The 25,619-nt window shown below is 37.9% G+C and overlaps 1 long non-coding RNA gene and 1 pseudogene across 1 annotated transcript in view; both read left to right on the top strand.

Moving 5' to 3' along the window:
* LOC114942274 (uncharacterized) overlaps positions 1-5,874 on the top strand; it is a 140,595-nt gene extending 134,721 nt beyond the window's left edge. Inside the window, exon 5 of the long non-coding RNA XR_003821780.2 lies at positions 5,825-5,874. This is a non-coding gene — a long non-coding RNA (uncharacterized LOC114942274). The remainder of the gene's footprint in view (positions 1-5,824) is intronic.
* Positions 5,875-22,557: 16,683 nt separating this feature from the next.
* Positions 22,558-24,967, top strand: LOC114941984 (cytochrome P450 9e2 pseudogene; annotated as a pseudogene).
* Positions 24,968-25,619: the final 652 nt, after the last annotated feature.

The raw sequence follows: 25,619 nt of genomic DNA, 5'->3' as shown, positions 1-25,619 counted from the left end.
ACTGTTTTATCTGTGATTCATTTAATCCTAATTAAAAATTAGGATTTAAGTAAATTTCAGCTTCAAGCAAGAATATTTTGCACTTTGTTTTAAGGACAAATTATCCTTTATCAAAAATTATTTATATTTGGCGCTTTTATAAGGATAAAATATACTTGAATCAAGGCATATTTGCATTCTTTCAAAGATACTGGTTTTTCTGTCATCTCTTGATCTCGAACGTGCGGTGACCGTTTCTCTCCGTAATAACCAGCGGAGAAACCGAGAAATTCAGCGAGAGACGCCGCGGCTGACGAAACCATGTAATTTCTACTTCGTCCCGCGACGCGCTTTGACGAGCGCGAGTCTCGTCGCGTCGCGTCTCCTCGTGCGTTCACCTTAAATTACGATACGGCAGTCTGTCCTCCTCCTCTCTCTCTCTCTCTCTCTCTCATCGGATTAGGCATCGGGTAACCGATTGTAAATACGGGGGAGCCAGGACGCGGAAAAGGGGAATTGAAGTTTGCCGAGGTTGTAAGAGGAGACGCTGGTAAATATCTTCCTGCCTTCCTTCGACGGTTCCTTTCAACCCAAGTCACCGGTCGACCCAATCCACATCCACGGTTCCTCCACCGATCCGATCCGTTGGGCCGCAAACACGTTTCGAGAACGTTAGCGTCTTAGCATCGGTAATTCTCCTTCGTGTCTCTCGGGACGCTTAATTTAATAAGACGTCTGTAGTTTTCTTTATTCACGCGGGAGCGTGATTATACATATAACGGGAATCGACTGGCATCTCGCTCAATAATTTGCAATGTTCTCTATATAAATATGTTACATGTCCGAATTATATCCGGCTTATCGAATTCATTATTTCGGATTTTTTCGCGGGCATTTTGTACTTGAGAATCTTTCTTCGCCGCGGAGAATGAAATTGCCATCTCTGACAACACGAGGAAGCAAATCCACGAGTGCAAAGCGCGGAATCGTCGACCGAAGACATTTCGCCAACTGGTGACTGGCGAAAAGTAGCCGGATCGTAGAGGAATTGCCGAGAAAGAAAGAAGCGTATCGCGTCGCGCGCGCGTTTCTCGAATGGCTGCTTCGGTTGCTCTCTCGGTAAGACGATTACGTGAAAGGCAAGGAAGAGAGAGAAAAAAAAGAATTAAAAATGTCAAGTTGAAAAGTGGAGCTCCGTGACCGGTGCGAGCGGACGAGAGAAGGTGGAGGAGGGTTAGAAGAGCATATTGAAAGAGGCATATAAAAGGAGCACGAAGAAGGAAAAATCCCCGCGGGCTGAGAAGATGGGACGGCAGGAGGGAAACGAGCATCTCCTCGAAGAGACAAAACGAGCCATTGGAGATTCGCCCTCGTTCCTTCTCCTTCCATCAGCCGTTTCTTCATTTTCCGTTACCTTCTGGTTGTACCAGCTCGCGAATAGAGGGAAGGAAGGGATCGCCCTTCGTCCTATCCCCCGGTTCTTCCGTCTCTTTGCGAGAGAAGCTCGCTGCGAGGAGGACACGAAAATAAGTCGGAGAGACTTGGCGGAAGAGGAAGAGAAACGGCCTGCCTATGTGGCGCACCACCGTACTCTTTGGTACCCGACATCGCGGTTTGCCTTTTACATTATATTTATTTTACTTCATTTTTCGCAGGATAAATGTCTTCGGGGCTTTGCCAGTCGGTTAGGAAAATACTTTCATAATGTCCTCCTGTGCCGACCTCTCCCCGTCTCTCCTCGTCGTCTCGCTTCGCTTTTGCCGCGAGCCTTTGGTTTCTTTCTTCGCTCGCGCACGCGGAACAGAGGAATAAAATAACCCCTACCTGTGTGTGCGTTTGTTACGTCTACCGAGAGGAACTAATATTGTGAATCTCCTCGCGGCTCACAAAGCAAGTGGATATTCGGGTGTAACGTCGCGTCGATGTTATTAGCTGATAAAAAGACGATCGCAATTTTTTTTTTTTTTTTTTTTTTTCTTTTACAGACTTTGTATTCGGAAAAGTGCAAGCTCGACAAATGTTTAATAAGTTTGTGGGAATGATTTTTTTTTTTTTTTTATTTCCGTTTGAAATTGGAAGCTTTAACACACTATAGCTTCTGAAGTTGATTAACGCGGATTAAGGAACTCGGATTTAGGAACCGTCACGAAACTCTCCGAAGACACGCGAGCTCTCGATTCCCGATTGTCTCTTAATCTTCCTTTTTTTCGGCGAACGAAGGAAGCGAGATACGGTTGACTTTGGCGGAGAACGCCAGACCGTTCTCTCGGTGGTAATTCGAGAGGAAGCTTTGGACGTCACGCCGTGGAGAATCGACTGATTGCGAGCCACGAGGGAGAAAGGAGTGGCACTTCCCTCCAAGTTTAACGAGGTTACCGGTCAAATCGGTCCCAATATGACTTCTGCTCCGATCTTTCTCTAATCCGCATCAAATCCAGTGTTTCTCGCTAGTTTCTCGAAAGTTTGTCTTATTGTTAGTAGCTTCGAGTCTTTCTTAAACGTGTCATCGATTTAATCACAGAAAAAACAGTATCCTTGAAAGAATGCAAATATGCTATCATTCAAGTATATTTTTTCCTTATAATAGCGCTAAATATAAATAATTTTGGATAAAGGATAATTTGTCCTTAAAACAAAGTACAAAATATTCTTGGTTGAAGCTGAAATTTACTTAAATCCTAATTTTTAATTAGGATTAAATGAATCACAGATAAAACAGTATCCTTGAAAGAATGCAAATATGCCTTGATTCAAGTATATTTTATCCTTATAATAGCGCCAAATATAAATAATTTTGGATAAAGGATAATTTGTCCTTAAAACAAAGTGCAATATATTCTTGCTTGAAGCTGAAATTTACTTAAATCCTAATTTTTGATTTGGATTAAATGAATCACAGATAAAACAGTATCCTTGAAAGAATGCAAATATGCCTTGATTCAAGTATATTTTATCCTTATAATAGCGCCAAAGATAAATAATTTTGGATAAAGGATAATTTATCCTTAAAATAAAGTGCAAAATATTCTTGGTTGAAGCTGAAATTTACTTATAAATATTGCAAGGACAAGTGAGCATCGGATATAAGCGGTACTTTCAAGTATATATAATAATTCTTGTATACTTGAATCAGGGATTCCTTTTTTCTGTGATGTCATATGTTTTGGTATAATAAAAAAGATGCAAATGTCATGTTTCAGAAAAAAAGTTGTGTTTGAGAATCGTTGTAAGAAAATGACACAATATATATTTTTTTTTTTTTTTAAATGGTACGTAGATATTTTTAAATGCTCGAGAATTCTGTAGCGTCGCAGAAAGTCACGCGACACGGCGATTTTTCCCGTGAAAATGATAATGTAAAAAATGTTTCCTGAAAATTTATATGCATCGACATTGCATAATCGAAAATTTACGTAGCACCAAACTCAACCATTTAAAAAGCAAGGTAAATTAATGTTTATAATGTTTTATTGATGCTATAATAATATTATCGATAAAATAACATTTCCATGCAATTTATGCAACGTCGGCTTTATCCGGGATTTTCGTGTACCCAATTTTATTAATTGCATACTGTTATTAGCACGAATTAGCGTTTCGTGCATACAATCCGGGTTCCGTGTGTTGATATTTTTTTTTCCCCGTCTTCGTGTCTCCGTGTTATATCCGTTCGTGCTATGTTTATGGGACTCTTTTAATCAAATTGATAACGGAATATGTTCCGCAAGATTACACAATGGATGAAAAATGTTTAAGATGCCGCGTCTAATTACGTTACAATTTTAATAAATTGTATGCATACGAGGACATACCGAAAAAGACATTCTTCCCGTATTCTATCTCTTCTTCTCGGAAGATGATCCCATTCTATTTTACAAGTCGCATCGTTATCGTGAATTATACCACTTGATAATGAACGATATCTCTTTGGGAAATCTGAACGCACGCTATTAGTAAATTACTATCTACGCGATGAAATATTGCGCTCGGGATCGTTACTTTCAACCTTTTTGCATCGTAGGAGTCGAATCGTAGGAAATCGCGCATAAACTCGCGTATTTTTGGAGATGACATATCGGCTATATCGAAGTAAACTAATACTTGTCAGCGCACGGCGCTAGGAACGGTCTCGTTAATTAAGCCGTGCAGAGGTTACAATGACGTATCGGAGATATGCAGCGTTTGAACTTTGATGGGAACGATGTCCGTATAGGGGTGGTTAATGCGGTGACACGCACTGGGACACCCCAGGAGGGAGTGGCCGAGCCCCGGCCATCCTGGTCACTGCTCAGTCGATAATTACTTACCCCCGGCTTAATGCGGGGAGCTCATCAAACTGTGTGTGAAATATCGTTTTCGCGCGCGTATATATGCGCGCCCGTGTCGGCGACGCGACGCGACGTAACGACGAGATACATATTACGAGGCTCGCAGCCAAAATGCATCATGCTCGACGTCCGATATTAACTTAAGTCATTAATGTCGAAAGCGTCGGCGAAACTTTGCGCGACCGTAGCCGGAGCGATAAACTTTCGTCGTGTCTTTTCTTCTTCTCTGTCGAAGGGAGGCAAAAAAGCCTCTTAAGATGATCCTAAACGGGCTTGAGAAGTCCGCTGTGATTTCCGTTCTGTTTTATCGACAAAATGTGAGGTTAGATCGACTATAAATCTATTTATTGGCTATACGGATTGTTTTTTACCTGAAATTAAAACGCTTCGTTCTTTGTTAATATTACTAAAATTAATAATACTAAAATTTGTACGGGAAAAACATTGATCAATCTGTATAGTCTCATATATATCTTGGTTACAGAATTATGAATGCTTAAGATGATCCTAAACGGTCTTGAGAAGTCTGTGATTTCCGTCCTGTTTTATCGACAAAATGTGAGGATAGATCGACTATAAATCTATTTATTGGCTATACGGATTGTTTTTTACCTGAAATTAAAACGCCTCGTTCTTTGTTAATATTAATACTAAAATTTGTACGGGAAAAACATTGATCAATCTGTATAGTCTCATATATATCTTGGTTACAGAATTATGAATGCTTAAGATGATCCTAAACGGTCTTGAGAAGTCTGTGATTTCCGTCCTGTTTTATCGACAAAATGTGAGGATAGATCGACTATAAATCTATTTATTGGCTATACGGATTGTTTTTTACCTGAAATTAAAACGCTTCGTTCTTTGTTAATATTAATACTAAAATTTGTACGGGAAAAACATTGATCAATCTGTATAGTCTCATATATATCTTGGTTACAGAATTATGAATGCTTAAGATGATCCTAAACGGTCTTGAGAAGTCTGTGATTTCCGTTCTGTTTTATCGACAAAATGTGAGGATAGATCGACTATAAATCTATTTATTGGCTATACGGATTGTTTTTTACCTGAAATTAAAACGCTTCGTTCTTTGTTAATATTAATACTAAAATTTGTACGGGAAAAACATTGATCAATCTGTATAGTCTCATATATATCTTGGTTATAGAATTATGAATGCTTAAGATGATCCTAAACGGCCTTGAGAAGTCTGTGATTTCCGTCCTGTTTTATCGACAAAATGTGAGGATAGATCGACTATAAATCTATTTATTGGCTATACGGATTGTTTTTTACCTGAAATTAAAACGCTTCGTTCTTTGTTAATATTAATACTAAAATTTGTACAGGAAAAACATTGATCAATCTGTATAGTCTCATATATATCTTGGTTACAGAATTATGAATGCTTAGATATATACAGATTGACCTGTCCATTAATATCTCGTGTATTATTGAAACTCAAGAATATGTGCGTTATCTCTTAATTTAATTGTACTCTATATTTGTTTCAGATAACGATCAGCGATCTTCCCGCGTGATTTCTACTGTCAAGAGTGAGTACAAAAAAATAAAGCTTTCTTTATAGATGTATGTAGATAAGATTGCATCGTTAGAGATAATCGTGCTAGTACGATTTATTGCGAAATGGTTATAAATATAATTTGATCGCAACAAATCAAAACTCTTATCCCGATACCGCGTTTTCAAAAGTGTCTCTCTTCAAAATTCCTCTCGCTCGACGAACGAAGGGAAAAAAAGGGAGATTTTCGAAAATAATCTTGCGCGAAAAATGAGTAGGATGAAATCAAATATCGTAGAGCCGCGCAGAGTGGGCGGAATTTTATTCGCCGAGAACGAGGATTGCGTCTCTCCTACCGCTGTCTCTCGCAATGAGAAAGGACAAGCTACAACCTCCGCAACCTTTTTCAATTACAGGCATGAGATTGTGTCGCGATGCGGTATCGGGGTTGGTTCGACCGACCAGACCGTCTTGACTTTAAAAGTAGCAGTGGAAATAATTAAGAATTCGCAAAATTAAAAATCTATCCCGCCCGACACATTGCGACGACGTCGCAATCCTCTCGCAATATTTCCCGCACTTTCTGCTTCTCATCCTATTACATTGCGATGCAAGAATATATCGATGATTCGGAGCGTTTGAATAAATTAAAACTTTACATTTAATACCTGAAATACGTATTGCTTTTATCGACGAGGATTTGTTCTTATCGACTCGATTATTATCCGTTGAATCATTATCAACGATAAATTGATCCTCGAATATCCGTTTATATAAACCGTAACGACGCAAGAGACTTTTGATTACCTGTGCGGTTTTTTTTTTCCGCCTCTTTTAAAGAAGATACAAAATTGACGGTCTTTGACATTATTTAACGTTCGACGAGCCCTTGTAAATTGGAATCTAAATTTGATGCGAACGAATTTCACAGAAACGAAATGGGCCGTTAAGCGGTAGTAGCGCGATAAAATGAATTTTGGCATGCTCTTCTCCAGCGGGTCGCTTCGATTCCTATTCAAGGGACCCTTATTCTCCCTCAGGAACGTAGAATCGTCTGCGCGTGGTCTCTGGAAGTCGGCAAAGTTTTATTGGTCGAAGCTGCGTACGTGATCGGAATAGAAATCGCTGCACTTCGATCGCGCTCGCGGATCACTTTACGCGGGTGTGTAAAAGCGACGATATAATGTAAAGTACCTTCTTGAACGAATTAAATGCCTTTGCAGACGCGCGCCCGGAAAGAAATGCATTTTCAAAGTGAAACAAATTAAAAATATCAATTTTTTTTTTTTTTACATGTACCTACCTCTTCCGAGGTAGTAATACTTTTTTTTATTAGGCGTGACTGCGATATATCCACTGCACACAATTTTTAGAAATAAATTTGCTTCTCGTATTTAATTAAGACTCGCGTCTTTGATGAGATTTATGCATAATTATATTTCTTTCGCGCGACACATCTTTGTAAATCGCAATTAAAAATTCTCTATAGCACGCACGTACATGATATGTAACGAAGAAACAAAAATGTGGATTCCAATTTTTAATTATATTATACATAAAAATTGCAGCGCAGGAAACTGCGGAATTATTTTGCGCGAGACGCTAATTACGCGAGATTGTTCTAATATATATTTTTTATTACTCTCTAATTTAATTTTTAAACATTTCTCTTTTTAAACTAATACGGCGCATGTTTGTCGAGTGCTATTACTATATTATTTGGAAAACTGACGAAAATTTCAACATAAGTTTGTGGAAAATAACCACCTCGGCTCGCTGTGCTTTCTTCAACGGCAAACATGTCGCAATAAATTTTCCGATATCGTCAGGGGTGTGCTCGAGTTACGTACAACCGGTCGTAATTTCAATTAGTAAACACAATTACTGGCCAATTACCGAGGAGCCGTCTGGCCAGCCGGTGGCCACGGCAGCCCTGATTGGTTGACTTCATCTTCTCTCTACGATGCATTTTGTTACAGTGTGCGTTTAAAGGACAGACAAAATATCGCTTCTTACGCATCGAAAGTATTTCTCATTGCAGCTTTTTTCTGCGAGGGACAAGCTTTTTCGGACAAAGGAGAAAAATATAAATTTCTTCGACCTAAATCGATACGCAATTGAGGATGAGGATTCTAGGTGCTAATCATATGCGCGTAACTAAAGTTCATGGTCTTTAGTGTGAACGTTTCAAAAAAAATGAACATTAGCCGCTTTATTAAACCCGGATAGATATGAATTCGCTCTCTGCTCGCAATATTCGCAAAAAGAAGCGAAGAATCTAATAGACGTCTCGCGTAACGTATTGCATATTGAATACAATAGTGTCGAGAGTTCGTTGCGCGCGATTATCCGGACAGAAGAGAAATGGAGATAGAAACGAGACGAAGATCAAAAGAGAGAGAGAGAGAAAAAAGGAAAAGTAGAAACGAGTTTGAGGACGCGTATAACGCGAACTCGTAACACGATATCATCCGGAGATTTAATTGCGCGTTTAATTTATTCCAGAAGAGCCGCTTTTGTTCCGTAATCGAGCGAGAACGATCGCGGAGAACGGAAAGATTACTCGACTCGCGAGTCCCTATATAACAACGAAGGCGACGACGAGTATTGCGCAAGCAGCAACCTTCCTCCGATCTCGTCTCGACCCCTTGAAATCGAAGAAGGCCGTAACATTGTAACGGTGGCCGTTGCCTCCTTCGAGAGATGCGTGCCTCGTTCACGGCTCGCTTTATTACACTCGCTTTTCTCCGCTTTCACTCGACCGAGCAGCTTCTCCTTCCGCTGTATCTCAAATCAATAGACACTTTTATGCAATATCGTCTTTCTAACGCGTGTGACGCGTAAGGCGCCTTCAAATTCCACGATCCTTTCATCTTTCTTTGGGAAAATGGGCTGAGAGAAGCGACTCTACGTCGTCCCGTCTCTTAGCCCGGTCTCTCTTTATAGAAACTTGAATTGTATCTCGAAATAATTGATTTCTACGCGTCACAGCAAATAACGTTCTTTATTCACGGCTCGAAATTTCTTCCCGCGCTTTTACATAGTCGAATTCCGTCGTCCGCCGTTTTGAAAGCCCCGTGAATACCCGGTCGACGAAAAAGCTTGCTTATCGGCCGGATATTAGGCAGACCGTGACATCCGGTTGTTGTAGCGTTTTATACATACATCACCCAGGAGAGTGTCGAATTTTGCGTTCGATCGAAGCTCACCCCCGGGGCCTCTCTCTCTCTCTCTCTCTCTTCGTTCGGTTAAGGGCGGATAGGTCTTGGCAATTAATTTTCACGGCGTTTCAGTTTACAGGCCACTCATTACCCTCTCGCTGCTCCTTTTTTTTCTCCCACCATATTTTGACGCGGAATTATAAATACGCCACGATCGAATGACATTTTCACGAAAGCTGGACGAATACGAAATTCGTGGAAATATTTCAGTGAAGAGATCTGAAATTGCGAGCGACGAATCGTGTAAACCGGACAATCGCGCAAAAGATGAATAAAGTCGAAGGATGCCGAGACTGCGCGATGATTTTTGCGTCGGGTTTGATTATTAATAGCCGTGATTAATATGCATCGCCTTGCTTGTCCCAGGACACACGAGAACCAACCCCTTTTCCCTCTATAGTTTTCCGCGTTGAAGCGAATTCCACGTTCACCGCGTCGCTACTTCATAGTCGAATTCCATTTCGTGTTCATTAAACGCGTATTTGTGTGTATTTCCGTCGTCGCTATTTCCGCCGCGTGCCTCTTGCGATATATGTTATTAATTATGCGCGGTCGGTCGCCGATATATTCATCAGCCAATGGAGCCCGGGATTCGCGTTGCATAGATTTTATACGCGCGCTGAAATGGCTGTATTAATCATATTTGTCAGCGCGCACGTATATATGTATATACATTTCATTTCATTTTTATTCGTCCTTTGAAAATTACATTTTGGAAAGATCAGTTGTTCTCGCGCGATATAAAGAAAGAAAAGCATCAGAACGTTCCATTATTAATTAAGTTACGCCTCCGAACCTATTTGGACCATAACGCCACGGCTATTTAATAACAATTATTATCCTGATAATCCTCGTAAACTCGTTGCGGCTATACGAAGAAAGACCGAAGGAGGAGAGATGCGAGAGGGTTGGGAAAAAAGTTGGTAAGGGGTGGTTAGGCGTTACGAGGATTTACGAGCGGTCCTATTTCATGCGTCTAACCAGCTGCGGGGACTCGCTACTAGCGAGGTCAGCGAATGTAGAAGGGAACGAACGAAGAAGAGGGATGGAAGGCGCGAGGTTAGAATCGGGGAGTGCACAGGGTGTGTATACGGGGATTTCTTTTTTTTTTTTTTTTTTTTTTTTCCCTCGCAGAAATATCGAATGGCTCTCTCATCCTTATAAACGCCTTAGAAGCGAAACTGGCTTTCGTTAAATTTGAGAAAAGAGCTCTTCCGCTTTTTAATCAAATCTTACATTTTATTTAATTTCGCGTAGAAATTTTACACGTTCCTTTAATCCGAGAACTTGATGGTCGAGATGGACAAAAATATTTATCGTCGAAATGCGTGAAATTTATTTGACATGGCGCAACTTTTTTTTTCGACAAGGCGACGCAGAAATGCGGTGTAAAACATTCCGTGTATAGAGGCAATGGTTTTCAGCTACCAGTAGTCATCTGTAACTCGAAGCCGGAGCGAGAGAAGTCAGGTTTATCACTGCCATAAAGATCTCGGCTTCCTCGTTGTTGCTCGGCCTATACCAGCCAGGCGAAGCCAGTTAGCGAAGTGCGAAACGACGACCGTCCGCGCAATTTATGCAAATTAGTGCAGCTTCTTTTGTGCAAGCCGCTATTCGTCGCGAGACAAAATCTTCCACCTTGAGAATGTTTTCTCTCTTTCTCTCCTTTTCCCCTTTTTCTCTCTTTCCAAAGAACTCTTTCAAAGGAGAGAATGACTCTTTCTTATATTATTTTATTAGGAAAGGTGAAAAAATAAATGCCGATTCTTCTTTCTCCCTCTTGATTTTGTCATAAAAAAAATAATTTTTGCAATTCTCTTACCGAAATTGAAAGTTTGTATTGCTAAAAGATAGTTGACATTGCGATAATCTCATCGAAGCGATAAACGCGGCATGCGTCAAACATGTTTTGACCAATTTTTTATTTCGATATCGCAAAAAGTATTTTTAAAGTATACTCGCACAGATTGCGCGCATTTATCATATCAGATTTATATTAAGAAATATATGAAGAAATATACAAGTCATCCTGATTATAACAAAGTCATTCAGAATGTGACGAGTCATCTGATATACGGTGCGATTATTGATGATTTGTTGTTTCTTTCTTTTTATGATGGTGCATAAATCGTGTTCGAGGCGTGCGCACGTTTTTGTGCAAACACGTATATTTCTTATAATTAGTATCTTGTCAATTTAATTTCATTAATCGCTATCTGACACTTTTTTTTACATTATCGATGACATGGCCAAATAAAGTATTATTAAAAAAATTGATTTATTTTGCTAGATGTTTTTTTTAGAGAAGAAAAATTATCTAGAGTTCAGAGAACTCAGCGTGACAATTGGTAATTCAACCGCTACATTTCATTTGGGATAGTCGTAACGAGCGCACGGTTAATCGTCGATAATATAGGGGCAACCTGCTTTTAGCAAAATTTGATTAAAAGTTTAACTGCCACTATAAAGGCGTTACTCTTCTAAAAGCTGTACAAATATTAGCAAACTAGCGCCACGACAATTTCTCTCTTGCTCGCTCGCGCACAACTTACGTCAATTACATAATTACGTAAATTACGCTCTGTATTTATTGATTGCGCAATATTAATGCTAAATTATAAGGTTAAAAATATGAAATTATTTATTTGTCCCATTTTGACGGAAATTTAATATTTTTTCAATCGCAAAAATAGATTTTAATATCCATTATTCTCTCTCTTTCTCGTTCGTTTTTGGCAAAAATATGTATATAGATTCGTGCATTTGTGAACTTTGTCCTTTCCGATCGATTCATGCATAACGAAGCTTTATTTGGCGAGCCGGCTGTAATTCATGATTCCGCCCTTATTAATGCAATGAGCAATGTGCAAACATCAAAGTCATCAATCTACTTTATTACGAGAAAGTACTCAGATCTAAAGGCCATAGTTCACTCTGCGTTCGCTGTATTAGCTTGATGAGAATCATGTGATGTTCCTGTGTCCAGCTGTCCGGTCAATAATTCTTCCTGCAGACAAGATATTCGTCGCAGTCTCGCTAAGTAGTGATAAAACCGGTGCGCGACTTTAATTACAATTATGTGAATTACAGTACCCACCATAAGTTTGGAAACACCTTACATTTTACAGTTAAATAATTGCATGGCAACGATCTGTTAATAAATAAAAATGTCATTTTATGTTTATTTTATGATTTATTTATACAACAAATCTTCACAGATCTGTCAAAAGAATCCTCTTAATTTAAGAGAAAAATTCTCTAAAGAAATATTCTTTAATTGGATATTATTTGAAATATTATTAATCGTGATGAACAGAAAACGGTTTTATAAATGGACATTTGTTATTTATTGCATACACTTTACATTTTACAGTTAAACAATCGCACGGCAGCGATCTGTCATAAATAAAAATGTTATTTAATAATTTTACGATTTATTGATACAAAAAATCTACACAGATCGCTGCCATACGATTGTTTAACTGTAAAATGTAAGGTGTTTCCAAACTTATGGAGGGTACTGTATGTTCCTTAAAAAAATATGTATGATGCCTATAGGAAACGCATATATTTCCTGTGCAAGCAGGAATATAAATACGTGCATCTTTACTGCCGCTTGTCGTACCGATTCCAATTTTTTTCCTGTCCCTTCATTTAATCATTTGCGTGAAAAAGCAATCATCCCCTTTTAATGAGCATCAACCCTCGCACGGCCGTTAATAACACGATGATTACTTAGAGTCGTAATTACGATATCTACTAAACGGGGCCACGCGGCTTGATTATGTTAATAACTTTATTTAACGGATGATACATATATATATATATATACGCAAGAGTTTGGCCGATCCTCGAAGCCATCTTGGAAATTTTATTCTCGACAGAAATGCGCGTCGAAGCAGCTTATTAACAAAGTTAAATTGAGCAAAGTTTCTGGCTCTGATTACCCCGCTTGCGCAGGCTCTCGTTCGGTTTTCAGCAGCGGTGAGTTTACTTCGCCTGGGCAGTAAAGCAGTGCAGAGCGTTTCCCATTATCTCACCAAGATTTATTTATACACATTTGTTTGTACATCATTTCATCGAGAGCGTCGCGTAAACGCGGTCTCGACCGAAACCACTCGGTTCACGGCCAACTGATTTTCATTACACGCGATAATTATTTAATTGGCGCCGTGCCGATGTAATAATTGCGATATAATATCTTTAATCTGTCTCGCGCTTAATTACGATCCCGGTGTTCTTTTCTTCGCTACGCAATCTTATCGTTGATCGATCTGCGACATCTCGAAGAATACGATTGGTCGTTTTTGCAATTTTATCACTTGTTGATCGAAATGACAAAGCGATATCGCGATAGAGATTGATTGCATCTTGCAGAAATTTTTGCCACATCATCGTACCAATTATGGCTACGCACATAGGATTGTTGTGTACGTATATGCGCATTTGAAAAAAGATAACAAGAGAGAGAAGAGTGTCAACCGTGCGAAATCTCGATATACATATAGTATGTTATCTTTCGAGAGGACGATAGAAGACGCGACGCACGACTACGTTTGACCTTCGCAAAGTTTGCAATCTCTTCCACTTGTGCAACCTGTTGCCTCGCTGGCAAAAGACGGCTTTCAAACGTACCACGATGAAAGACTGAATGGAACGCGTCGATGCGGCATTCGCACGTTTCTTCTTTACGATTATGCTTATTCGCGCGAGAATCCTCCAACGAAATTAGCAGCTACTTGAGAGCACAGATACCTGTCATAGTTGTAACGGAGTAATAATAATCCTCGCTTTTTCTCTCGCGCTCGTGTTATCTGTCACTCGAGTGACGCGTGTCCCGCAATAGATATAATAATTTTATAATTAGAAACGAACGCATATTATTATCAGGGACATCCGTTTGACTCAATCACTGCGATATCCGTATTGCATTCATATGTCTTTTTTCATACATTTTGTTTGGCAAAGTGCTCTGAAGCATTTTGAAAATAAGTCGCACGCGTTACATGTGCGTGCATCTGACACATAAAAAAGAATTATGAGGAAAGAGCAGGTGACGGAGTCGGGCGTAAGCTATATTTGACAGTGAGATCATTTTTCAGGACTGTGTCGGGTATACTAGAGAGAAATACGCCAATGTCAATGTGCAGAATTGAAATAATCTTGGTAGAATAATTTAGGTTTTCGTTTCGCAAATTTTATTTCACTTTTATTCATCGTCTGTGACAATACTCTACTTTGTCGGTTCGTCGACAGAGCATGTTCTGTTTATATAAAATGAAGATTACATATACATATATTAATTATGCAGACTAAAATTGAGAGACGCTAATTAGCATTTTTTGGTAGATTTATTTTTCCAATACAATTAACTTTTTTTTTTCAAATATAAGAAGAATCTAGTTTTTTTTACAAAATTTGACGAAATTTTTAGTTTATTTATCGATATTTATCGATTTAGTTATATATATTGTATTAAATACATTTTTTAAGGAAAGCTAACAAAAGTGGCCGCGAATAGGAACATTAATAATTTGAAGAGTCATCCGTACGATTCCCATTTTCGTTCAAAGCTTTTTGTCCCCTTCGGGAATAATTTATAAGGAAAAATAGGGAGAGCATAGACAAGCATAAAGAAAAATAAAAAAGAAGGACGCAGGTGAGAGACTAAGTCGGAAGGTATTTTTGACAATGCGATCATTTTTCAAGGACGGAGGCAGGAAGACACAGTCAGTCATCTCGCACTATCTCGACTTTCGCGTGAAAATGCGTCGAAATCGCGTATACTGCCACGAGCTTTCGAATGTCTGTCATTTCTCACGAGATAACATCCGAGCTGTACAAAACATGTAATAATACTACCGTTTTGAATATTTATACCGGTCTCGGATGAAAACATATGATTAGGTGTGCATCTGGAATATTGTCCCGTTACACGATATGATGATATAACAAAGCACAAAAAAAAAAGGTGCGCGATATTTGCATCAGAAACGAAAAATAAAACATTTCTAGTAGAACCATTATATTTATATTGATTTTACTATAAACATGGGAATAAACGACGGTGAAATTTCTCACGCGTCTTTCGACCTAGCATAGGTAATATTATTTTTAATTTAACTTTTATATTATTTTTTAATTAAATATCGTGAGTAGTTTGCGAAGAGACATAAAACATTTATATCCTATTATTTCTCCGTTACAAACGCGCATCATATTACGAGACAATCAGAATTGTGCGTGCATAGTTGATATCTCTCTTTCTTTACATTTGTCGCATTCGATAGTCGTCATGCAGAAAGCTGCACATTACGCTAATGAAAAAATGTTTTTTCTCCTTTGAATAACTTTGGGATATACGCACGGAAAATCTCTCGCATGTATCCGCACACGTTCTTCTTGTTATTAACAATGCAAATGACTTGAGACAGCAGCGTCGGGGAATAATGCACAACCGTAGCTGCGTAAACAAAATACAGAAAAATTACTCAATTTCACGTCTGAGAATTGCTTACCTTCCGCGAAGACTCTGTTATTCCCTCATAACGTGCATACATTTAGCGTCATGTCGCCGAAAGTTGTAGGGAAATAAATTCTAACCGAAATCAAATATAATTTAATTTTCCTATATTGATATTTCGGTTGCCTGCTCGCTGCATGCACAATGATATTTAATGCATTCCGTTTACATGTCATTATTCAGCGCGATTGTTCATTATGCCGAAACTATTGTAATCTCTCCGAATAATGAGCCTTTCTCGTGATACTCTAATGCTGGTACAATCATTTCACAATACAATCCGGATATGGATAATCATTTTTATCATTTTCTGTCTGATATATTGTCAAATGATATATACGTTATAATATAACATATAAAATCTGAAAAATCGACAAAAGGACACATAAATATATGATATGTAATTACAGAAAAATATATATGTGAAAAAAACTAGAGGAATTTCTGTCGAATAAAAACAAGCGATATATATAAAAGAGCGCTGTATTAATAAATAATCGCGGAGGATCGATGAATCGTTCGCGAAAGGAAGAGAAGGAGAAGCGCTCATCCGTCGTGCATTGATATCCGACGATAGAGTCTCGGTCTCTCGTTTCGCGTCCCATTGCTCGGCATATAGGAGCATGTGTATGTGCGAGACATTCGCGCTGGTCGCTTCGGAAGAAGCTGGACAGGGAGCGGTGATCGATCGGGTCATCAAACATCTTGCCATATTGTTGGCTGAATCCCTGGTGGCGAAGGGTAAGGACGAGGCCCGCGCTATTTTTATTACGCGGTTTAACCTGACGGCGATTGCATCGACCGGAGAGACCGATGACGTTTTTATATACCGTGAAAGAGAGAGAGAGAGAAACGAAGGAGCCGTATTTATTTTCGAGATCCCTTCGATTCGCGCGCCAGAATCTGTTTTCCGAAAATGCAGCCTCTATATTGAGATTCAAACTAGGAAGCAAACTAAGAGTTATATTTTACAAGTATATTTTATCCTTATAATAGCGCCAAATATAAATAATTTTGGATAAAGGATAATTTATCCTTAAAACAAAGTGCAAAATTAAAATTAGTTATAAAGTATTAGGTATAAAGTTATAAAGTAAAAATTAAAACAAGAATATATCTGAAGGATAAAATATACTTTACACAAACTTATTTATTATTAAGGCAAATGCAAATTTGTGATTACAAAGAGCATTCTACGCTTAAATCAATGAAATAGCGTTCGAGAATAAAAATATACTTGAATCAAGGATTCCTTTTTTTCTATGAGCGTATCTACATGATAAATAGGCGGAACAGCAAAGAAGCAAGCAACCTAAGAACGTTAAATAGCGTTCGAGAATAAAAATAAACTTGAAACAAGGATTCCTTTTTTCTGTGAGTGTATCTACATGATAAATAATCGGAATAGCAAAGAAGCAAGCAACCTATTAAAAGAGAACGTATCTACGCATCGGCAAAATCATTAAGGAGAAGCGTAATTCGCCATAGCGAATTACGAGTCCTATATAGCGCACACGCGACAAAGAACAATAAATAACGGACCGGCTTGTCTATCCGAATGCATCGCGGAGAATAGCACACGCGCGGGTTATCTCACGCGAGGAGCCGCGACATAAGTATGCATGAAGTTAGCTACGGCTCGTCTGAAATATTAAGCAGCTAGACTCTTCATGCCGAGGTCTGAAAACTGTTTACCCTGGAGAACGCGAGAGAGGGAGTCGAAGAGAGAGAGAGCCGCCGTTAAAACCACGGCCGAACTACCTACCTATAGCTACCTACTCCGTTTGATAAATAATGCGGTCCGCATTTTCCGCGGGAAAACTTTCGGATATATCGAGAGACGGCGCGGGAGTTGGCGCGCGTATTAAAACCGCGTCGCGTTACAGCTTGTCGCTCGGAAGCAATCTCGCGGTGCTGTCAGAGATGCAGATGAGACATCTATATATCGCGAAGTTGCTCCACGCGCGGAAATCTCTCGACGATGTCCAATTTACGTACGCGTTCCCCCTATCTAGCCATTGTCTAAAAGTCTAAATGTTATAAGACGCGCGGGCCAAAGTTACGCGACGACTTTGGGACGACGCGACTAGAAAGTAACGGCGGTGTTTTCCGTCGATCGGCTGTTCCGCACGGCGTGCGCACGGTGAAGATTGCAAAGTTTCACCGAGAGGATTCCTTACAAAGCCTGACTTATTTAGCCTCGGGCCCGTGCGATGGGTGCCACCTCTCTCTCTCTCTCTCTCTAGAGACCTCGTTCGCCGCCTCTTTGACTCCGGTTTCGCCCTGGCGCGTCCGCGTGGGAGCGAGAACACAGGCGGAAGAGGAAGGTTGCAGGAGCGAGCTTGAAAGGACGAAACGCTCTTTTGTCGGTGCCCTCTACACCGCAGAACTTTATTAATTGCGCGTTTTGTTATGCAGATTCCTGCTGAGCCAGTCTCAGTCTTTCCAACTCCCGGCTCTGCCCGAAGCGACCTTGTCTGCCGGCCCGGCCGGCGACGCGACCCCATTAACTCTCCGCCAGAAGAAAGAGGGAGAGAGGGATAGTCCAGAACCCCGCCTTTAAAAGATTACCCGTCGAATTCATTGCCTTCAATTGAGAGAAAACTTTGCGCATTCTCGGAACGCAACGATCTCTCTCCGCGTATGGATCCTTGATATCTCGAAATCTCGTTCGCGCATGCTCGCTGTTTTCTTGTTATGACGAATTATATGTTATTATGCTCGAAGTTGTTTGCTATTCCAAGACGCCACTGAGCTGTCGGGAAGTCGAGTAATTAATTGTCCGCGAATGACACTTCGTATTCAAACCTGACCAGTGTCCATTACGCAATTCCTTATAAAGTTGCGAACGATTTGAAAATGAACGCGATAAATTATAATAACACTGTGAAAATTCTACAAAGATACGATCGACTTCCTTATATAAGAAGTTCATTAATATACAATGTTTTTGCGCGTTAAAAAAAAAAGAATGCATGCATTACCATATAAATGCTGACAAACATCCCAACAAACACCGATATATAATTGTTGCTATAATAAAACGGAATATAACAGGTAATATAACGAGTCTGTTACATGTAACATCTATGTTAGTTGTAATTTCCCACTCATAGATGTAACATTTTAATATAACATATATTACATTGTAGTTATATTGTAATTATATACCAAATAGCACATTGGTGTAGTGATAAATCAGTGCTATCTTGGGATATAATGACAATATAACTACAATGTAATATACGTAATATTAAAAATGTTACATCTATGAGTGGGAAATTACAACTAACATATACGTTACATGTAACATGCTTAAGTATATAACATTTATATACTGTATTTGCTGGGATGCATCGTTAACAGATGTATTAAATCATCTCTTGAATCCAAATAGCACATTGGTGTATTGATAAGTCAGTGCTATCTTGGGATATAATGACAATATAACTACAATGTAATATACGTAATATTAAAAATGTTACATCTATGAGTGGGAAATTACAACTAACATACATGTAACATGCTTAAGTATATAACATTTATATACTGTGTTTGCTGGGATGCATTGTTAACAGATGTATTAAATCATCTCTTGAATCCAAATAGCACATTGGTGTATTGATAAGTCAGTGCTATCTTGGGATATAATGACAATATAACTACAATGTAATATACGTAATATTAAAAATGTTACATCTATGAGTGTGGGAAATTACAACTAACATATACGTTACATGTAACATGCTTAAGTATATAACATTTATATACTGTGTTTGCTGGGATGCAAATCGTTAACAGATGTATTAAATCATCTCTTGAATCGATCCTCGTCCGACACAATGATCGATTGTCGTAAGTGAAACGTTTGGTATCGTCGTGATACACGCGATACGAATTGTTCCGAGCTTGATTGCTCGGCTCCCTTGGACGCGCCGATAATTAGCCCATTAGGAAATGAAAAGTCCAACGACTGTTGAAAAGGCGGTATCCGTTCCGTTTCGCCCGAAGCGGTAGTCATTACTCCGGTAGTCTGAGCCAAAACGAGAGAAATATTCCTCCGGGAAATACAGCATAAGAACCACTTAAGAGCATCGGCCTCCGAGAGTTCACTTTCTTCTCTCCCGGTTTTACTCCCTTCTTTACTCGAGTCGTAATAATCGTGACGCATCAAATACCGGTTGCCACGACTCTCTTTCTCTCTTTCTCTGCCCAGAAACCGGACAACGCCAACGAGATTGGTCGATCAATGACACGACATGAATCAAGAAGAGATTGTAACTGTTGGCATAGAACGAGGTATCAATGCAGCGGAAGTAGAGAGAGAGAGAGTATGCCAGGTTTTCTCGCGCGAGATTATTTCACCGTATTATGTACAATTATACGCTTCTCTTTCTTTACGAAATTGTAAAGAGCTACCGGCGATGATTAAATATTTTTATAAGCAAGGGATTGATTTTCTCAGAGCGAGGGAAATGTCTTGCACGCATTCGTCGAACTAAAGGAAACGCGCAGTAAATACTTTTATCTCGTTATACATAATTGTACATAATGGCAAAGTGATCCGACTGTGAAAGTCTTTGCATGTGGTATTTGAGCTGAATGTATATCTCTTTATTATTAATAGTAAGTGTCAATTGATATTACACTCGTTGAAATGACGAAAGTAAGAGATAGGAGAAAATATCGATACGAGCAAAAAGAAAAATCATTTGAAAAATGAAATGGAGAATGGGAGGGTAGAGAAAAATTAGAAATCCGGCTGACACGACTACGAGCGATAATTCTGCTAATATCGAATATCTCGAAAGTTTCTCTCCCGCTCTTTCCTCGCTTGTGCGAAGAGCGAAGAGCGAGAATGATTGTGCTCCGAGGTGTTTCATGTGCCTGTTGCGTTGCAGAAGCTCGCGCGCGCCTGTATATTAAATGGTGTTCACGGTTCACCAGTCAAATTGAATCTCGGGCTATTGGCAGATTCTCAATAAGCTTCAACAATGGACTCTGTTACACGAGCCCCACGTCTCCCTCCAGCTCTTTTCTACTCCCTCCGTATCGTTTCGGCCCGTCGTACTTTCGTTCAGCACGTTCTCGCATTTCCTTTCAGGAACGTATCCATCGTATTCGCTACACTACTTCGCGCTGCCGAGGTTTCGTTTCTACAGCTCGATATCCTTAAATGGTGATCACCCTTGCTCGAAGAGGAAGCTTTTAATTTTCCTTTACACTAAATATATTCTTTGTAATCTTGCAAACTCTCTTCAAGAGTCGGTCTCTCTTGTTTTCTCTAACAATAGTCGTATTGAATTATAACATCAGAGACGAAACATTATCTACAAATTTTTCTCCTTTACATTGTATCACAGCGAGATAAATTTATTTCTTCTTCAATCGATACGGATGACAATTGCATTTAAAAATTAAGTTCATTATTATTGTAACTTGTGACGAACGCTTAAAACAAATTGATAAAATATGTTGAAAAACTTAGTTTTAGAGTTATTTATCGATTTATGAGTCGAGGAAGAAAAAGAGAATCTCTATTCTCTTTGAATATTTAAATATTTAACTATGCATTGTGACGCACACAAACATCATTATTGTTCCATTCCAAAAAGTGAGATTTAGCAAAGAGAAATTATTTTAAAATTTACTATCTTTCTAGATAGATACGTTACTGTATTGTTTCATCGGTTTCCTTCAATTTCCAATCGCAAGTCGTACATATACATCGTCTGAAACTTGTGAATCAGAAAATAATATGTGAATGATGACGACACGTAAGCTACATCTATATATATATATTTATATAATTATCGCTGCATACCGTAAATGGAGAAAATAAAAGAGCCGGCATTTGTAGTCACAAATTATAATAATTTCAACGTAATTTTACAATTTTTTAATAGAACGTGCAAACTTTCGATTTTGCGTAACAATATATGAAAATATACAATATGAAAATTATATAAATACGCTTGAATGCAAATAATGCGGCGGCGACAGTAAAGGAAAGAAAAAAAGAGAGAAAAAAAAAGAAAAATCAAGCCATCACATTTCAGGAAATTTTTATAGTAGTCGACATTTCGTCCGCCGATATATACGCGAAGTGCGGGCAGTGCGTGCATTGTCTGGACGAGGTTAAGAGGGTTAGACCGAGTTAGGGGATGTCATGGGAGGGGTTGAGGAGGTAGGTGGGTATCGGTGTAATGAAGAGCGACAGTGGCGCCCCCAACCATCGCTAATTTGCCGCTAAGTGCCCGGCTTTGTTTCCGTACGCTGATCCCATCGTTCGCAATATCCTGGATCCAAGGCGACGTTCCACGGTGTTTAAGAGAGAAAGCTAAATAACCTGCGGTATTACCCGACAATCCAGTATAGATCGGGCTCGGATGGAAAAGGAATGACAAACCGACGAAACAAACATATCTGCGAGAGAGAGATTTCAAAAACGAAAAGTCTCCTTTTAATATTCGTATCAACCTGACAGCCCAAGTTTTCATACGAAAAGTTATTCAAGATGCAATTTACATACTTGGCTTTATATATTTAACAACGTTTTGCTGCTGCATTTTTATGTGTGTACAAAGTCCAAAATTTTAATGATAGTATATTATATATCAATAATTTTCAAAAGATTTATTTATTAGAGTAGCGAATATTGAAGTAATTATTCGATACTATCCTCAATACTATTGCTTAACAAATCACTTGAATGATATGCAATTTAAAACTACGTCAATCGACCTTTTTCGAGTTTACAAACATACACTGTATTTTATTCTATTTATTTTATTTTATCAATATTTGCATTATAAAAAAAAATATATTATTATAGAGCATACGATTAATAATTAAATTATATCGTTTATTTCTACCATCTTTTACATTCATATACATACAGTCGTACCTTCAATGATGATATATTATCTAATATGCATGTAAAGTAATTGCTTTCCGTCGGGTATATAAAGCAAGGAACCTTCAGTTGCTCCAGCAGTTATCTGTTCACGCGCGAACTAACAACAGCATATCAAGGAAATTGATAGAATTTTTTAAAAAAATCTCGCCAACATGGACACTTGGATACTACTGTCTCTGTTACCTGGCACCATCGCTGTTTATTACTACTTCTTTAAGGATTTGAATTTCTTCAAGAAGCATGGGATTCTTCATATACCACCGTGGCCTGTCGTGGGCAACATGGGGCCAACTTTTCTCCGCCAGTTATCGTTGACTGAAATGGTTCAGAAAATCTACAATCTGAATCGAGACGCCAAATATGTTGGTTTCTTCGACAGCATGAATCCAGTAGTGGTGATACGTGATCCAGAGCTCGTCAAGTTAATCGGCATTAAGAACTCTGAGTTGTTTCCCGAACATCGCGCTTTCATCGACGAAGTTAATGACCCTCTGTTAGGCAAGAATTTATTTTCGCTTCGTGGTGAAAAATGGAAAGATGTGAGAAATCTATTAAGTCCCGCTTTTACATCCAGTAAAATGAAAGCTATGTTTAAGCTTATGTCTGATTGTGCTGCCAACTTTACCGAGTTTCTTTCCAAAATGCCTTCTGATAAAAATGATATGGAAATAAAAAACTGCTTCACCAGATACACGAATGATGTAATCGCAACATGCGCCTTTGGAATTAGCATAGATTCTATGAGAAATCCTACCAACGATTTCTACGTTCTCGGAAAAGATGCTACGAATTTTAATACAGTGCGCGCGATAAAATTTTACTTAAGTAGGAACATGCCTACTATCACAAAAATGTTGGGCATTAAATTTATTGGTGATCATATAAGTCAATTTTTCAAGGATCTCGTGAGGAATACGATAGATATCAGAGACAAACAGAATATCGTACGACCGGACATGTTGCAACTAATGATGGATACTAAAGGAAAAAGGGGACCCGGAAAAGAACTGACTATTGAGGATATGACTGCACAGGCATTCGTCTTCTTTTTTGGCGGGTTTGATACCGCTTCCACTTTGATGTGCTTCGCTGTTCACGAAATCGCCGTCAATCCAAGTGTTCAGAAAAAACTGCGCAACGAGGTAGACGAAGTTTTGAAGCAAACAAACGGGGAATTAACCTATGACGCTTTAAGCGGAATGCAATATTTAGACGCTGTTGTTAACGAAGCTCTTAGATTGTGGCCTCCGGCGATTTTCTCGGACAGAATATGTATGCAAGATTTCGAATTACCGCCTGCGCTTCCAGGAGATAAGCCTTTTGTCGTGAAGAAAGGATCCATCGTTTGGTTTCCTATTTTCGGTTTTCATCGAGATCCAAAGTATTTTGAGAAACCGAATGAATTTTATCCCGAACGATTTTTGGACGAGAATAAGAAAAATTTAAATCTAAACGCATTTATACCATTCGGACTCGGTCCGAGGATGTGCATAGGTAATAGATTTGCATTATTGGAAACAAAGGTCTTAATATTTCATTTATTGGCTCGCTGCGAATTAAAACCGTGTGCGAAAACTTCTCATCCGTTACAATTAAGTAAAGCAAGCTTCACTCCACTAGCAAAAAACGGCTTCTGGCTAAAGATTCAAGCGAGAAACGATGCGCATAGTAGTGTATCCACAAGTGTTAATGGCGATGCGGCTAATGGTCATAGTCAAAGCCATACGAATACGGATAAAACATACACTTGTAAATAAAAATCTAATTTAATTTTTTACTTATTGTTAATTAAAAGAAATTATGCGCAAGATATTGATATATTTAAAGATAAGATAATAAAGTGCGTGTAAAATAATTTTATTTTAAATAACTTTTCCGTTTATGTAATCATTAAAATAGCAGTAAAACGGCAATATTTATTTATAATTTTACTCTTTATTTCCTTTTATAATTTTATTTGATATGTGTTTTTTTTTTAAATTTTATTAAAGTGTTTGAAGGCAAATTGATACTGATTGATATCTATTATCTGATATCTAATTTTAATATCTAATCTGTAATCTTGATATCTAATCTAATCATCTTTTGTTGAATATAGTCTCGAAGGAAAAAATAATTTGTTATAATAAAAATTCTTCACTAATTGTTATAGTGTAGAAATTGTTATTCGATTTTAATAAGACACGATATATATATATATTAAGAGTTAATATAAAATTATATTAATTAAACAATAAATATTATTGCATTAAAAATTTTATATAAGAACAAAATAGTTTTTTTATATATTCAGATTTAGACAGACAAAAAAATCATATAAGAAGACAATACAGATATTAATTGAAAGCTTTATGATACAGATCGAAGTTGTACTAAATATGTTTGTGCATTTAAGTTTATATATTTGTACATACAAATATAAATTTTACATATAAAGAATATTATTCTCAATAAAATATAAAATAACATTAATCCGTATACCTGTTAGTAGTTTATTATCAGATATGACATATTTAATTAAACATAGCACATAACTTTGTAGATTTCTCCTTTCTATCATTCCTCCTCCTATCTTTCTATGTACTATGTAAATAAAATAATAATAAATAATAAAAGTGGAAAAGTAATATATATATAAAATATGAGATATTATCAATTTTTATATTTATATATAGAATACAATAATATATATAATACAAGATTACGTGAAATTTTTTGATATATCTAAAGAATTTATGCACGTCATTGTATTTATCGAACAGTAAATAAGTTTATAATTTTTCGCTATTGTATTTTTATGTGCACAAACAAAATAAAAAAATTCGAATAAAAGCATTCTACACATATAAATAATTTTTTCAATAATTCATATATTATACTGTAATTATTACAATAATTATTCTTTATTACGCAACATTATTACTCAATAAATCACGAGTGATACGCACATCAAGACTACGTCAATCCATAGCTTTGAATTTATAAATGTAAGATTTGTTTTTTTTCTTGTCTTCTTTTTTTATTTTTATCATTAGATAAGAAAAACAGATTACTATGTAAACATTTGATTAATATTTAAATTATATCGTTTATGTCTTTTTATCACGTTTTCTTTCCATTATAG

This window comes from Nylanderia fulva, unplaced genomic scaffold (assembly GCF_048542155.1).
Source record: "Nylanderia fulva isolate GAGA-0341 unplaced genomic scaffold, ASM4854215v1 Scaffold6, whole genome shotgun sequence".
In the NCBI taxonomy this organism is placed as follows: Eukaryota; Metazoa; Arthropoda; class Insecta; order Hymenoptera; family Formicidae; genus Nylanderia; species Nylanderia fulva.
The sequence above is the reverse complement of the archived record's forward strand: the minus strand, read 5'-3'. Positions and strand labels throughout refer to the sequence as shown.